Source organism: Cryptomeria japonica, chromosome 10 (genome assembly GCF_030272615.1).
Source record: "Cryptomeria japonica chromosome 10, Sugi_1.0, whole genome shotgun sequence".
Lineage (NCBI taxonomy): Eukaryota > Viridiplantae > Streptophyta > Pinopsida > Cupressales > Cupressaceae > Cryptomeria > Cryptomeria japonica.
The window spans coordinates 462235951-462250973 of NC_081414.1; positions in this window are offsets into that span (position 1 = coordinate 462235951).

Here is a 15023-nt window from a genome sequence, read left to right on the forward strand (position 1 = left end):
ATCATCTCAAAGTGTATCAAAAGAGAATGTCCAAAGGATATAAAAAGAAGGTTAGAAAAAGAGAATTTTAGGTTGGTGACCTAACACTGAGAGAAAATCCTAAAAATTAACAGTTTCAATACAACAAAGAGAAGTTTGAACCCAACTAGCTGGGTCCCTATATCGTTACTGCAATATTCGGCTCTGGTGTCTATCAACTCTCAAATTCGAAAGGAGAATAACTCCATGAACCGATTAACACCATCCACCTGAAGAAATTCTTCGCTTATCATTCTCTGTGCCATCAACATGTATAGCTGAAAAAAGTCCTAAAGAAATCCTAAAAATTGGAAAAAAGTCTTGAAGAAACCCTAAAAATCAGAAAAAGTCTTGAACAAAATCAAGAAAATAAGAAAAACCATAAAATAAAATAAAAAAGAAAAAGAAAAAAAATACATAAAGAGAGAAAATGCCCTGGTGAAAACCTGGTAAACAGGCACCTTGGTAAAAATAAAAGAATCTCTGCCAAGCAGGTGAAAACCTGGTAAATAGGCGCCTCTTGTACTCAAGCACTCCATCTATCAATGCAACATTGGCATTTCCGCTTTCCTGCATCTTTGCTTTCGCTTGTACATATATTTCAGTCACTTTTGTGACATCTTGGTTCATTGGAACCTTCATGACTTGAAACTGATCAATGTCCTAGTCTTAGGTTAATCGACAGAGCACATTACATATCCTAAGCAATGTCAACCAATTCATCTTTTCGTCAGTGAATCATGGTCATCCACTCTGAGTCAGTCACCTGTCTCCTAACTACCAAAGAGTTTTATCACTAAGAACACAAGGAAAACAACATAACGGAAAACAATCACTAAACAGTTTGAGCTATGAATGAAAAAAAAATCTTTGTTTGTTGTCTTTTATATTGGTTTTCGATTATTATCCCTCTGAGCAACTTGAGGAAGTCTATCTTGACTAAGAGGAGCAAGGATTGGGGGCATGATATTTTCTTTGATTTCTGCTTGTAGGAATGATCCCAATGATTGGAAACATCTAAATTAGCTGGGTGTCTATGATAAGAGCCTTCACATCAAGGTGAAATTGCCTCACATACATTGACTCCACTTATTTGTATGCTACAAGGAGGTCCACATCATTTCTTTGTTTGTTTTGAGGGAATTTCTTTATGATGCAATTCAGGTCCTTGTGAAATCTGTCCAAGGATATGAACGAAAAAAAAAATGGGGTAATTGCAGATAAGATAATTAATATTGCACATTGAAAAAGAAATGAACTCTAACCTGCCTATTGTGTTCGTTATGCTCGGTGATGAATCTTAAGCATTTTAAATCCAGTGACTAGGTTTAAGTTGCATTTCGCATATCATTTTGCATATCATTCTGCATTTTTTGTGAATTTAGAGTGATTTCGGTATGGTAATAATCTCTTTATCTTCTGAATGAGAGTTGAAAGAATCATCATTTCTTATGCTAAGTGGTCTCTTTATCATCATTTCTTTGATCGAGTACTTCTTTTTTGAGATGTTTAGCTGCATGCATAAACATTTAATATTGATTCATACATTTCATTATTCACTCATAGACATCCATAATCATTTGCATTACATACTAAAAAGAAATACATACACGTAGAATAAAGCATATAAAAGACATCTCATAAATGAATCAACACAAGTATGATGAAGTCAAATCGGATCTCATATATATATATATCGTATAAAGTCTAAGAGTACAAAATGATGTCGAATGACATATACAAACTCCCATTGGAGCAAGAATCGTATAGGCTACAAAAAATGGGTGTGTCTACAAAAAATATCCGAGCTAAAAAAAGAATATCTAGCTCTCGGCCTCTCCCTCATCACCTAGTAGAGGAGGTGGAGTCTGCTAACTGGGATCCTGGCGAGGTGCCCGAACTCCCTCTAACTGTGCCATATACTGCAAGTAGGGAATAACCTACTGCGCAACTAGAACTATGACGTTATATGTTGCAACATAGTAGACTTCCCTACTAGTTTGGTGAAGGACCTCCTGTCACAAGGCCTTTATCTCTGCTCTCATCTCTGAGATCTGATGATTGCACTCAACCCTAAGATTTGCAAGTTGTCAGTCTCACTCCACCAGCTGATTCTCAACCACTATTAACTGTGACTGCAGCATTGCAAGATGTTCTCTCATCGACCATCTTGCATCAGTCCCCTGCTCTCTCGCAGGCTCTCCACCCCCATCTCCACCTCCAACTCCACCCTGCTCCTCCCTTCACTATTAGACCTATCTCAGAGCTGATCGCTCCTCCTCAGCTCCACCCAACCTCACACCTATCCTCCCAAGGGATCCACCCTCACCCCTCTATAGTCCAACCCTACCTGGAACCCTACTACTGCTAGCACCAGGATAGCCACCTGCCTACATCTGAGTGGCGACTCTCTGTCCTCATCATCTTTGTCCCTGGCCTTGTCTTGGTGCAGGGGCATCATCCTCAACATCCTCTATATGAGGAGCCTTCTCAGCTGGATCTGTGAGTATAGGGAATGGATGCTACTGGAACCAATCCTTGAACTGGGCCAATACCCCGGCATCCGCAACATCATCCAGGCAGTTCCATCTCAGTCATTGTAGACCAGTCAGCTCCTACATACTCAAGGCATAGGATAACCTTGGTGACCATCCCTGCCTCTCCTCATCAGCATATTGGGCATATACTGTAAACTCCTATGACACCCCCTGAGGCTTTCCATATTGCCTCATCACCCGTGATACTACAAAAGGCTCCACTATAGTCTGCGATCTATCAATAAGTGGGTACGTAACAAAAATATCTCGGCATACCAATTGCCAGTCATCCCATAGCTCTAGGCCCCTGTACAGTCTCCATACTATGGCTATCAAGTCATCAAGATGTCACCACCAAAAATCGGTCTTTCCCAGATGGGGCTATGTAACATAGCTAGCATACTTATATATAATTGGTTGCCTAAGCTCTCTACTATAATCTACTATCGACCAACAAACTGGGAGGTGCTCCCAAGCTCAAACCTATAAAATAAATACACCTGCAGCCATGCTCTTGCCATCCTTATATACAATCTCATGTATCTCGCGATACATGTGGGCCAATATACAAGAACCCCAACCTAGTCTCTGAGGGGTCTCCATTAATCTCTCTAGCATCCTTCCCCATCCACACTGGAAACCCTGTTGTCCTCTATCTGGCATCAGAAAATAACTGATAAATCCTGCTAGAACACATGCTAGTAGAAACTCCTTGATGTGTCTGCTCATCATAGTGTCCCAACTAATGAAATGGGTCAAAATGTTTGAATCCCTGAATACATGTCTAACCGCGTGTAGTCCAGATAATAGTGTTGCATCATAATCTACCTTATCCCCAACAAAAGGGATACAAAGGATCCTATATACATCCTTGGGAGTGATGGTCATCTCCCCCACTAGAAAATGAAATGTGTTATGCTATGAATGTAAATTCTCAACCAATGTTGTGAGCATACCGTGATTCACATGGATATCCGGTAAACCAAGAAGATGAGTCAAACTGCACAAATCAATATGAGCCTTATCAACCTCTGATAACTGTCGTACTAATGTCATGGTGGGAGGATAAATGCATCAGAAAAGCACAAGAGGTAATCGAACCTGCAAAAACCCAACAATGAACATCAGAAAACACTCCAAATGAGCCTACAAGAGAAATAAAACATCACACAAATCCAACTAAGTAAAGTGCAAAATCAAAATTTCAAGTTTAGACCTTCAAAAATGTTCACTGTTTCCCAAATGATAAAATATAGAAGGGTAGCATTTCGTATGAGTCAGGATTGACCTCTGTACGGCAAAACATCCCCATACGACAAAATACTAGACTCTGCATGACAAAATGGGCTTTTTACAATCATGTCGTACGATACATGGGTAGGGTCCGAATGACAAATCTAATGGTCTCAAATGACAAAAGATAATTCAACAGTTTGTCGTATGAGGCAAGATCCTATCTCGCACGACAAAACGTGAAACCCGACTTCAAACATCTCAAAAAATTGACAACTCAAAAAAAAATTTCAAAATTGAGAACACAAAGAGGCTTAAGATTGACCACTTACGCTAGCTCATAGTTTCGGGGTAGATTATGTCATCTCTGGCGCTCAAATCGATGCTCACGATTAGGGACCACCATTTTTTTTGCAGAAGGCTTTTTGAATTTTCAAACTTGGAGGGTTAAAATGATTTGAAAATGACACTTTCCTCCCATATATAGCCAGAACCCTAATTTTTCAACTTGCTCCGATGGACATGAAAATTGTACCCTTAGCTAATTTGCCCATTCTGATTCCATTTTCGAGATCAAAATTGAAATTAGAGATCATTTTACTAGTCAATTTCATAGAATTTGGACCACTTAGCACTTTTTCATCATCTGCTCAAAATTTATTCTAATTGCACTCAATTTCTCAAGAATCAATGCTGAATCTCAAATCCATTTCAAATCAACAAAATAACTTTGCGCTTAAATGCCAAATCTTCAAATATTCCTTTGAATCAATTTATGCTCAAATCAAAATCATCGCCAAAAATTGCCTATCATCAAGTACCCTCGCTATCTTTCGATTTCTCTCCCGAGGGGGCATACTCACGACCTTATGACCTCACATCTCACATGTCGAGAATTTTTTTTTAATCTTCATCAAAAGTCGAGAAAAATATTTTCAACAAAAGAAAATCAATCAAATTCTTATTGCTAAGAGGCATCTCACCTTTATTACTTCACATCAATTTGAGATCTGTCAATCATCTGAATCAAATCAATCGCTAGGGGCATATCAGTTTCATCGCTTCAAATCAAGCTGATATTTGTCTTCATCTGAATCAATCTCTTAACGTTAAACAATTTTATCATTTTTCATCAAGCTGATTATTCATTTAAACTCAATCAAAAGTTTAAAGAGTATCTTCGATCACACGCTAAATCTAAGGAGGTGTTCAGTTTCATCGCATTGAATCAAGCTTGATAGTTTTTTTTTTTCTCATCGTATCTTGATCAATCAAGTTCAAGATTGATTTTTATCTTTGCTCATTGTGTCTAGATCAATCAAGTTCTAGATCAGTAAGATCCGCTTCTTGATCAATCAAGTTCAAGTTTGGTATCTTTTTTTCTCTATAGTTCCTTAGTTTAATCAAGTTCAAGATCAATATCGCTTTAATCAGACTTCATTCAGCTTCATCACTTCGAATCAAGCTAAACACCTTTCTCTTCATCTAGTTCACGATCAATCAAGTTTAGAACTGGCATCTCCTATACATCACACATTCTTTGAACTAACGCGTTGCTCGCACATTAATTCAAAGAGGGGAAAATGTAATACCCTAAAAATGGTCATCTAAACCATAGGCCCCTAATCTCTATAAGATCACCAAAGGTCCTAACCAAAGGCAATTAAATCAATCTTGAGCACACAATTAATTCTTTAATCACCAAATATCACATGGCAAATCAATTACTCAATATTAATTAAATATTTATTTAATTAATTGAATCATTTCCAAGAATATCATTTTAATCAAATTATCCTACTTTAATTTATTAAATATCCTAGCATATTTAATTAATTAATAAATTTGCCATTTAATCATGCAAAAAGAAATTAATTTATCACAAAAGAAGAATTAATCACAAAGCAAGAGTTGAATTAAAATTAAACAAAAAGAATTGAATTGAGAGAGAAATCAAACTTGAGATATTATTTCTTTTTCTAAATTTAGAACTTGAAATTAGGAAAGCAATTAATTGAATTATTGATTATTCTCTAAAATTGGAACTCAAAGCTTTTCAGAAAAAGAAGTTTAGTTGCATTGAAAAGACTTTTTTCTTGAATAAATAAAAGAATTATCTATTTTTTATCTCAAATACATGGAATTAATTTAATTATAATTTCTAATGCAACTTGAACTTCTTATCTAAATGCATTGCAATTAAACTATAATTGGAATCTATCTCAAGGTTAATTGAACCTATTTTCTCAATTATTTTCAATTAATCCTAAATTGAGCTTTTTTTTTATCATCTCTCTTGTAATTCTCTATAAATTCAGCCTTCAGTTCTCATTCCAATTTACCCCAGAGATTTTTGAGAACACGCTTGGAGATTATTATCACGCTATTTTCGCTCTGGAGTCATTGAAGATCATTGTGCTTTTTTAGATTATTTGCATCCATTATTGCTTGAATCCATATTGCTTGAATTCGTTATTGCTTGAATTATTCATCCATCTTGCATCCATATAGTTAATATCATGCTCATATAGATTAAATCCTTTGTCTTGGTGTAGTCTAGTCACTAGTATTGCTTATAAAAATCTAAGAGCAATCTTATACTTGCATCTTTTAGAAGGCAATTAGTCGCTTTGTTATGGTTTATTACTTATACATTATTGATTTACTAACCATACATGTAATGACTTAATTGAAGTGTTGTGCTTATAGCTACAGACCCTTTTTCACACACACACTACTGATTCAAATATAATAGTTTCCACTGCCGGTTCCTTCTCATAAACACCGATTTGACTTATGTTTAGCTCATCTACTTTGACATTAGTACTCTCCACAATTCTCTATAATCTCTTGCTATAACATCTATATGCCTTGCTTTCATTAGAATAACCAAGAAATATGCCTTCATCACATGTAGGATCAAATTTGCCAATGATATCATCTCTCCTGATATAACATTTACTACCAAATTTTTTGAAATAATTAACTGTAGGTGTATTGCCAAACCATAATTCATAAGGCATCTTACCAGTTTCTCCTTTGATATGTACTCTATTGAATTTATAAACCATTATGCTCGTTGCTTCTCTCTAGTAGATATGAGGTAGACTAGCTTACATCATCATTGTTCTAGCAATATCCAAAATAGTTTTTTTCTTCCTTTCCACAACTCCATTCTGCTGAGGTGTCTAGGGAGTAGAAAATTGTCTTCTTATACCATGCTTCTCACAAAATTTATTAAACTCATCAGATGTGAAGTCTCTACCATGATGTGACCTCAAACATTTAATCTTCAATCATGTCTTAGTTTCCACTTTACCCTTAAATATTTTAAACTTTTCAAATGCTTCAGATTTTTCTTATAGAAAAGTAACCCACATCATTTTAGAGTAATCATCAATGATTAACATGAAATATCTATCACCTTGAAAACTTTTAACTCTAGCAAGGCCACACAAATCAGTATGAATAAGATCAAGAACATCATTATAATTATCTTGTATACTCCTAAAAGAGGTTGTGACCTATTTACCCATTTGACATTCTTTACATATCAGATTATAGGGCTTCATAATCTTAGGTATATCCCTAACTACCTTAGTTGAACCACTCTTTACAATGCAATCAAAATTCACATGACACGACCTTTTATGCCATAGCCAACTCTCATCAATCTGTGTAATCAAACATGTCTCCTCACTGGAATTCAAATGAAATATATTAACTTTTGTTTGTGTACTAATTGCAATCTCCAAACTAGATCTGTTAATCATTTTTCATTTTCCATCCTTGAATTGTAATTGAAATACCTTATATACCAATTGTCCTACACTCAAAAGATTATGCCTTAAACATTTAACATAATAAAAATTATTAGTATTGTTATTACCATCCAATGATATAGTTCCTTTTCCTTTGATCATACATTCTTTGTCTCTCCAAATCTAACTAGACCGCCATCAAATTCTTTAAAAGAGAGAAAATTCCCTTTATCTCCAGTCATATGATGTGAACAACCATTGTCAATTACCCATTCATCCTTGTCTTCAATTTTAGCAGCAAGTGCCTTCTCTTCAGGTATATTCTCTTCTAGTGCCGGATCATCTTCCTTGATAGCCAGTAACACCCATTCCTTCTCATTATCAGAACCACTAGTAGAGTCTTCTATCAGCATCATCAGAATCAGTAATGCCTTCCTCATCTGCTTTGTAGCATGATTTGTTTCTATTTTTCCTGTACTTATACTTGTTTTTATATCCAGGTTTAGGCTTAAATGATCTTCTAACTCTTTCTTCAAATCTTGAATTCCTTTCAGGACATCTAGATGCAAAATGACCAATCTTATTACATGCAAAACATTTAAAAGGTGTTTTTCCTTCACACTTACTTCCTATTTGTCCTTTAGGTACTCTTCTAGCAAATAGTGCTTCAAGTTGCTCAAAATCATCATCTTTTATCTTCATATCTTCTAGTTCCTTTGCATACAAAGCTTTCCAATCTTGCCTATCGGTTGCAGATGTAGATGCATGAAAAGTAGGTTCAGACTTCATAGCTCTAGAAGGTCCAAATTCTTCAAGCTCAAAAGCAGATAGTTTCCCAACCAAAGTATCTCTATTGACAGATGTATTAGCCATTGTTCTCAACTTATTAATAGAAGTAGCCTTCATTTTGTAAGCTAGTGGTAGGGCTCTTAGAACTTTAGAAACAATTTCATCTTTGCTTAGAGTTCCACCACAACATTGAATTCTGATAACAATATCATTTACCCTTTCCATGAATGCAGTAATCCTTTCATCTTCTTCCATCTTTAGGTTTTCATATCTTACCCGATAACCATCAAGTTTAGCAATCTTCACTATAGGGTCACCTTCATTAAGAGTCTCCAACTTATCCCATATAACCTTTCCAGATGATTTGTTGGTTAATCCCATTATTTGCTGATCAAAAAGTGCACACAAGAGGGCTTCTCTTGCTCTACAATCATTCTCAAGCTCCTTCTATGTGATCTCCCAAATCTCCTTGCCAAGACATCTCAGATGAGTCTCCATCCGATTCTTCCATACTATGTAATTTGTTCCATCAAGCCTAGGAATATCTCTTTGAAAGATAGCTCTAGAAGAACTAGATGAACATGAACTGTTAGTCGCCATAAGATCTTCCTCAAGTGGTTAAGCTTTCTGTAGAGAAGACCAAAGCTCATATACCAATTGTTAGATAGTTCAAATAACCAAAAGATAGCTCAGAGGAGGGGGTGAATCAGTTGTCACAAATTACCGAAACCATTAGTAATTAAAACTTTAATACCAAAACCCAAAACATTAATACTAGAATAGAAGTTAAACCAATTAAGCATAAACAATAATCATAGAATAAATATCGTCCTCATGACACCAATATTTATACGTGGAAAAACAAGTAAAGGGAAAAACCACGGTGGGAAGCCTACCCACATTCAGATAATACTTCTATAATAAGTATGTGAACTACAATCGAGGGGCCTACACTTGTAGGAAGGCCAACAACCTAGAGCACACTGCTAATCACAAAAGGAGCCTCACTAACTATATAGAAATCCATACTATAATCTGGAGAAGTGTTGAACTGCAAAAGATAACATCTCCTATGCTTGAGTACAGTTCCAGTTAAGCTCAGTACTAGAGGAATAAATCCTCTTACATAAATCCAATTCAATCTCCAATGATCGAGAAAATCCTCTGCCTAAATGATATTACATTATTCGCACATTACATTCCTTTACCATGACCTCTAACGTAACCATGATGATCTAGAATGAGATATTACATCTATATATACAAACCCTTAACCATAAACAATTAGGTCAGCCACCAAATAATAAACCAATTACATAATTACAAAACATGTCCACCTTAGACCAAACAAATAATATCCAACACATAAGACATCCTAGAAACACATCGAGAGGTCCAATCCACATGCTACATTAAAGCCTATCCATAACCTAGATCAACCAGGACCTAATATACGTTCACACGCTACAACAATGATCTCCATCCACCAAGTCTCGAACATGATCACCATCAGCATCCTAAAACTCCACCAAAAGCTGCACTAACACCACTTATGCAATTCATCAAAGATCTGTTGGTATTTTGGTATGGTTTTGTCATTGATGTCAACACCTGCTAAATACACCTACTTTGGAGATCCAGCGTCATTCCCTGGCAAATAGTAAACTGTGCAAATAGTCACCAGTATATGGTTAACTGGCAGGATATAATGTTCACCGGTACCTGCATTGACATGGAAGACACTTGGTAATGTGGAAGACATCATGTGGACAGTTTACTCTGAAGTAATAATCATTGGTATATTCTTATTTGCATATTTGCTTTTACCGGCAAATAGGTCTAGGTTATCTAGGGTTACACCAGTAGGTTTATCTTTTCCAGATCAGCATGGCACGCTTTGGAGATGATTTATTATTGTTGTAAATGCATTAAGCCGACATGTTCAATCGGTTATTGCATCGGATATTGTATTATTTGTAAAATGTTTTATTGTAATATCTTGTAGGGCCGACCTACTAAAATTGGTCTTAGGGTATGGTATAAATGTAAGATCTTATTTGTAAGATCAAGTGTGGAATGTGAAAAAGATTTAAGGAAGGGTATATGCGAGATCAAGCAGAGATATACACGAAGACATCATTTGAAGGTGAAGTTAGGTTTTTGTAGAAGCATATCAGCATTACACCGGTACTGAATCTAGCATATGAAGATGCTATTTTGTGTGGTACATTCTCATTGGATTTAACCATCCAACTGTAGTCAGTGTGACTCCCATTTGTGATTGAGCAGTGAGCTCTAGGTTGTTGGCCTTTCTGCATGTGCAGACCCCTCTTTGTACACTTACTATCTGCAGTAGTATCATCTGATTGTGGGTAAGGTTTCCCACTATGGTTTTTCCCCTTACAGGGTTTCCATGTACAAATATTGGTGTCATGTGTTGTGGATGACTTTATGTTTATGTTTCATGCATTAATTCTTACCGGTATAGCAATTTTCTGTTAACACGGTTTACTGACATACCTAACTGTCTTACCGGTATTAAGCATTAAGTTGGTTAATAAGATTTTGGTTTGAATTTATTAGACAACTGATTCACCCCCCCTCTCAGTTGTCTCTGGGACCTACAATTGGCATCAGAGCCTAGTCCTCTTTTTGCAGAAGTTTAACAACTTGAGGAGATCCAATGTCTACTAATTATTTCAGAAAAGATAGTCCTAAACTTGATGGAACCAACTATGGGATATGGAAAATCAGAATGGAGACACATCTGAATTGCATTGGTAAAGACATCTGGGAAGTTACTAAGAATGGTTATACTGCTGCTATAGCTGGTCAGACTGCTCCCTTTACTTTAGCTAAAGATGAAGAAAATGATTGTAAAGCAAGAGAAGCACTTTTGAGCGCATTATCAGATGAACAAATCATGGGATTATCAGATAGATCCACTGCAAAAGCTATTTGGGATCATTCGGAAACATAGAATGAAGGGGATTCCACAGTCAAAATTGCAAAACTTGAAAGCTTCCGAGTCAAGTATGAACATCTAAAAATGGAAGAAGATGAAAGAATTTTTGCTTTTATGGAAAGAGTAAATGAAATTGTTTTAGGTATCAAATGTTGTGGAGGAACCTTGAGTGAAGATGAGATTGTTTCAAAAATCTTAAGAGGTTTGCCACCTTCATATAAAATGAAGGTTACTGTTATTAATGAGTTGAGAACAATGCCTAATACATCAGTAACTAGGGATACATTGATTGGAAAACTTTCAGCTTTTGAAATTGAGGAATTTGGTCCTGTTGCTACTATAAAAACTAGTTTGGTCTTCAAAGCATCAACATCATCTGCTCCATCTTTTGACAAATCAGACTGGAGAGCCTTTTATGCAAGAGAACTTGAAGAAACTAGGAAGGAGAATGAAGAGCTTGAAGAACTTGAAGCACTCTTTGCAAGAAAAATGCCAAAAGGTCCCATTGTAAGTAAGTATGAAGGTAAAGCACCCTTTAAATGTTTCAACTACAATAAGATTGGTCATATGGCTTCAAGATGCCTTGATAGACATGCTAGACTAAGAGAAGAAGCTAGAAGGACATACAAACCTAATCCTGAATATCAGAGATACAGATTTAAGAAAAACAAAGATAAATCTTGTTACATTGTTGATGAAGGTGTGACTGATGATTCTGATAAGGATCTAGCAGACAACAGATGGGTCTTTGTTGCTATAACAGAAGATCAACCGGTACCTATTGCTCAACCGGTAGAACAAGCCCTAGCAGGTAAAGTGGAATTAAAGGATGAATGGATTATTGACTTAAGATGCCCACATCACATGACTGGAGACAAAGGTAAATTCTTGAACTTTCAAGAATACAATGGAGGTTTAGAGAGATTTGGAGATGACAAAGCCTGTTCAATCAAAGGTAAGGGTTCAATATCTCTTGATGGTAAACATAACACTAAAAATGTCTACTATGTTAAAGGATTAAAACATAATCTTTTAAGTGTTGGTCAATTAGTTGAGAAAGGTTTTCAGTTACAATTTAAAAATGGAAAATGCAAAATCATGAATAGAACTGGTTTGGAAATTGCAACCGGTAATCAGACTAGAGGTAATATCTTTCATTTGAATAACAATGAAAAGGCATGCTTAATTGCACATATAGATGAAAGTTGGCTATGGCATAAAAGACTATGTCATCTAAATTTTGATTGCATGGTAAAAATCAGTACTTCTAAGGCAGTTAGAGATCTACCTAAAATTATGAAACCTCAGAATACAATTTGCAAGGAATATCAATTTGGAAAACAAGTTAGAGCTAGTTTTAAAAGTATTCCAGAAAAATCCAATAATGCTCTTGATTTAATTCACATTGATTTATGTGGTCCGGCTAGAACTAAAAGCTTACAAGGTGATAGATATTTCATGCTAATTATTGATGATTATTCTAGAATGTGTTGGGTTACTTTTCTCAGAGAAAAATCAGAAGCACTTGGGAAGTTCAAGCTATTCAAAGCAATGGTTGAAAACGAAACCAGTAAGAAAATTAAATGTTTAAGATCAGATCAAGGAGGATAATTCACATCTAGAAATTTTAATACATTCTATGAAGTAAATGGAATCAAAAGACAGTTATCAGCACCTCAGACACCACAACAGAATGGAGTTGTTGAAAGGAAAAATAGAACTATTTTGGATGCAACAAGAAGTATGTTATCAAAAGCAAATCTACCACATGTGTACTGGAGAGAGGCAGTAAGCACTACTATCTATACATTCAACAAAGTTCACATCAAAGGTGAAACCGGTAAGACCCCTCATGAACTATGGTTTGGTAATACTCCTACTTTTAAGTATTTCAGAATTTTTGGAAGTAAATGTTATATTAGAAGAGATGAGTATATTGGCAAGTTTGATCCTAGAAGTGATGAAGGAATATTTCTTGGTTATTCATCTAAGAGTAAAGCTTATAGATGTTTTAATAAAAGATTACAGAAAATTGTTGAAAGTACAAATGTAAAGATTGATGAACAATTCAGAGGAACTTCAAGGTATATAGACTCTAAACCAGTAACAGAAATTATGACAAATGAACCAACAGTAATTCCATCGGTATAGAATGATGATCCAGTTACTCCGGTATCATCAGAGGATTCAACAGTAAATGAAGAACAACAATAGACTAAGACACCCTAGTATGTAAGATTGAATCATTCTGAGGATCAAATAATTGGAAGCAAATTTAAAGGAGTCATGACAAGAGGAAGATTGGAAAATGAAGAGGTATGTCTTATTTCTCAAATTGAACCATTATCTATCAATGAGGCATGTGAAGATAAATTTTGGATTAAAGCTATGGAAGAAGAATTAGGACAAATTGAGAAAAATAATAATTGGACATTAGTTCCCCGGCCTGAAAATAAAAATGTAATTGGAACCAAATGGGTATTTAGAAAAAAACTCAATGAAGATGGTAAGGTTGTCAGAAATAAAGCAAGACTAGTGTGTAAGGGATATTCTTAGAAAGAAGGAGTTGATTACAATGAAACCTTTGCACTGGTAGCTAGAATTGAGGCAGTTAGATTATTCTTGGCCTTTGCAGCTCAAAAGGATTACAAAGTTTATCAAATGGATATTAAATGTGCATTTTTGCATGGAGATCTTGAAGAGGAAGTTTATATTGAACAACCTAATGGATTTTCTTTGATAGATGACAATGATATGGTTTGCAGATTAAGAAAAGCTTTGTATGGATTAAAACAAGCTCCAAGAGCTTGGAATGCAAGATTGGATAAGTATCTTTTAAAAATTGGTTTTACTAAAGGAAATGCAGATAGCAATTTATATTACAAAGTAACTAATGATGACATCTTGATTATGGAAGTATTTGTTGATGATATAATCTTTGGAGGAGAAGATGGATTATGCAAAGAATTTTCTCTTAAAATGCAGCATGAATTTGAAATGTCTATGATTGGAGAAATAAAATTCTTTTTAGGATTGCAGATTTTACAGACTGATAAAGGCATATTTTTAAGTCAATCTAAGTACTTGAAAGAACTACTTAAGAAATTTGGGATGGAAAACTCTAAACTGGTAAGCACACCTATGACTACAAATGAAAAATTATCTCAAAGGGATGAATCTACACCTATCAATCCAACTAGATACAAATCTATGATAGGAGGTTTACAGTATTTGACACAAACCAGACCTGATATTATGAATGCAGTATGTATAGTTTCTAGATTTTAGAGTAATCCTAGGGAAAATCATGAATCAACAGTAAAAAGGATTTTCTGGTACTTACAAGTGTAGCGTCCTAAAATTGCGACACTTGCAATTTCAACTGCATTTGGGTCTTCACGATGGCGGCGCAACGTTGAACTTGAATGGAGACCCCAAAACCTGTTTATAACACCAAAAACTGCATTTTTCTGCACCCTGGCCTGATCCCTCCTTGCACCCTGCTATCCCGGGAGGTGGGACCATGGTGCCCAGTGCCCTGGTCCTTCAGGACTAGGGCACCCAGTGCCCTGGTCCCCCAGGACCATGGCGCCCAGCACCCTGGTCCCTGGCCCTATTTTGGGCCCGGTCTCTTTTGGGCATCGGGTCTTTAAGTTTGCAAATTGGAAAATAATGTTTCCTGGTCCGCCTAAGGTCAGGAAAATCAGTCTATCAGCCCTA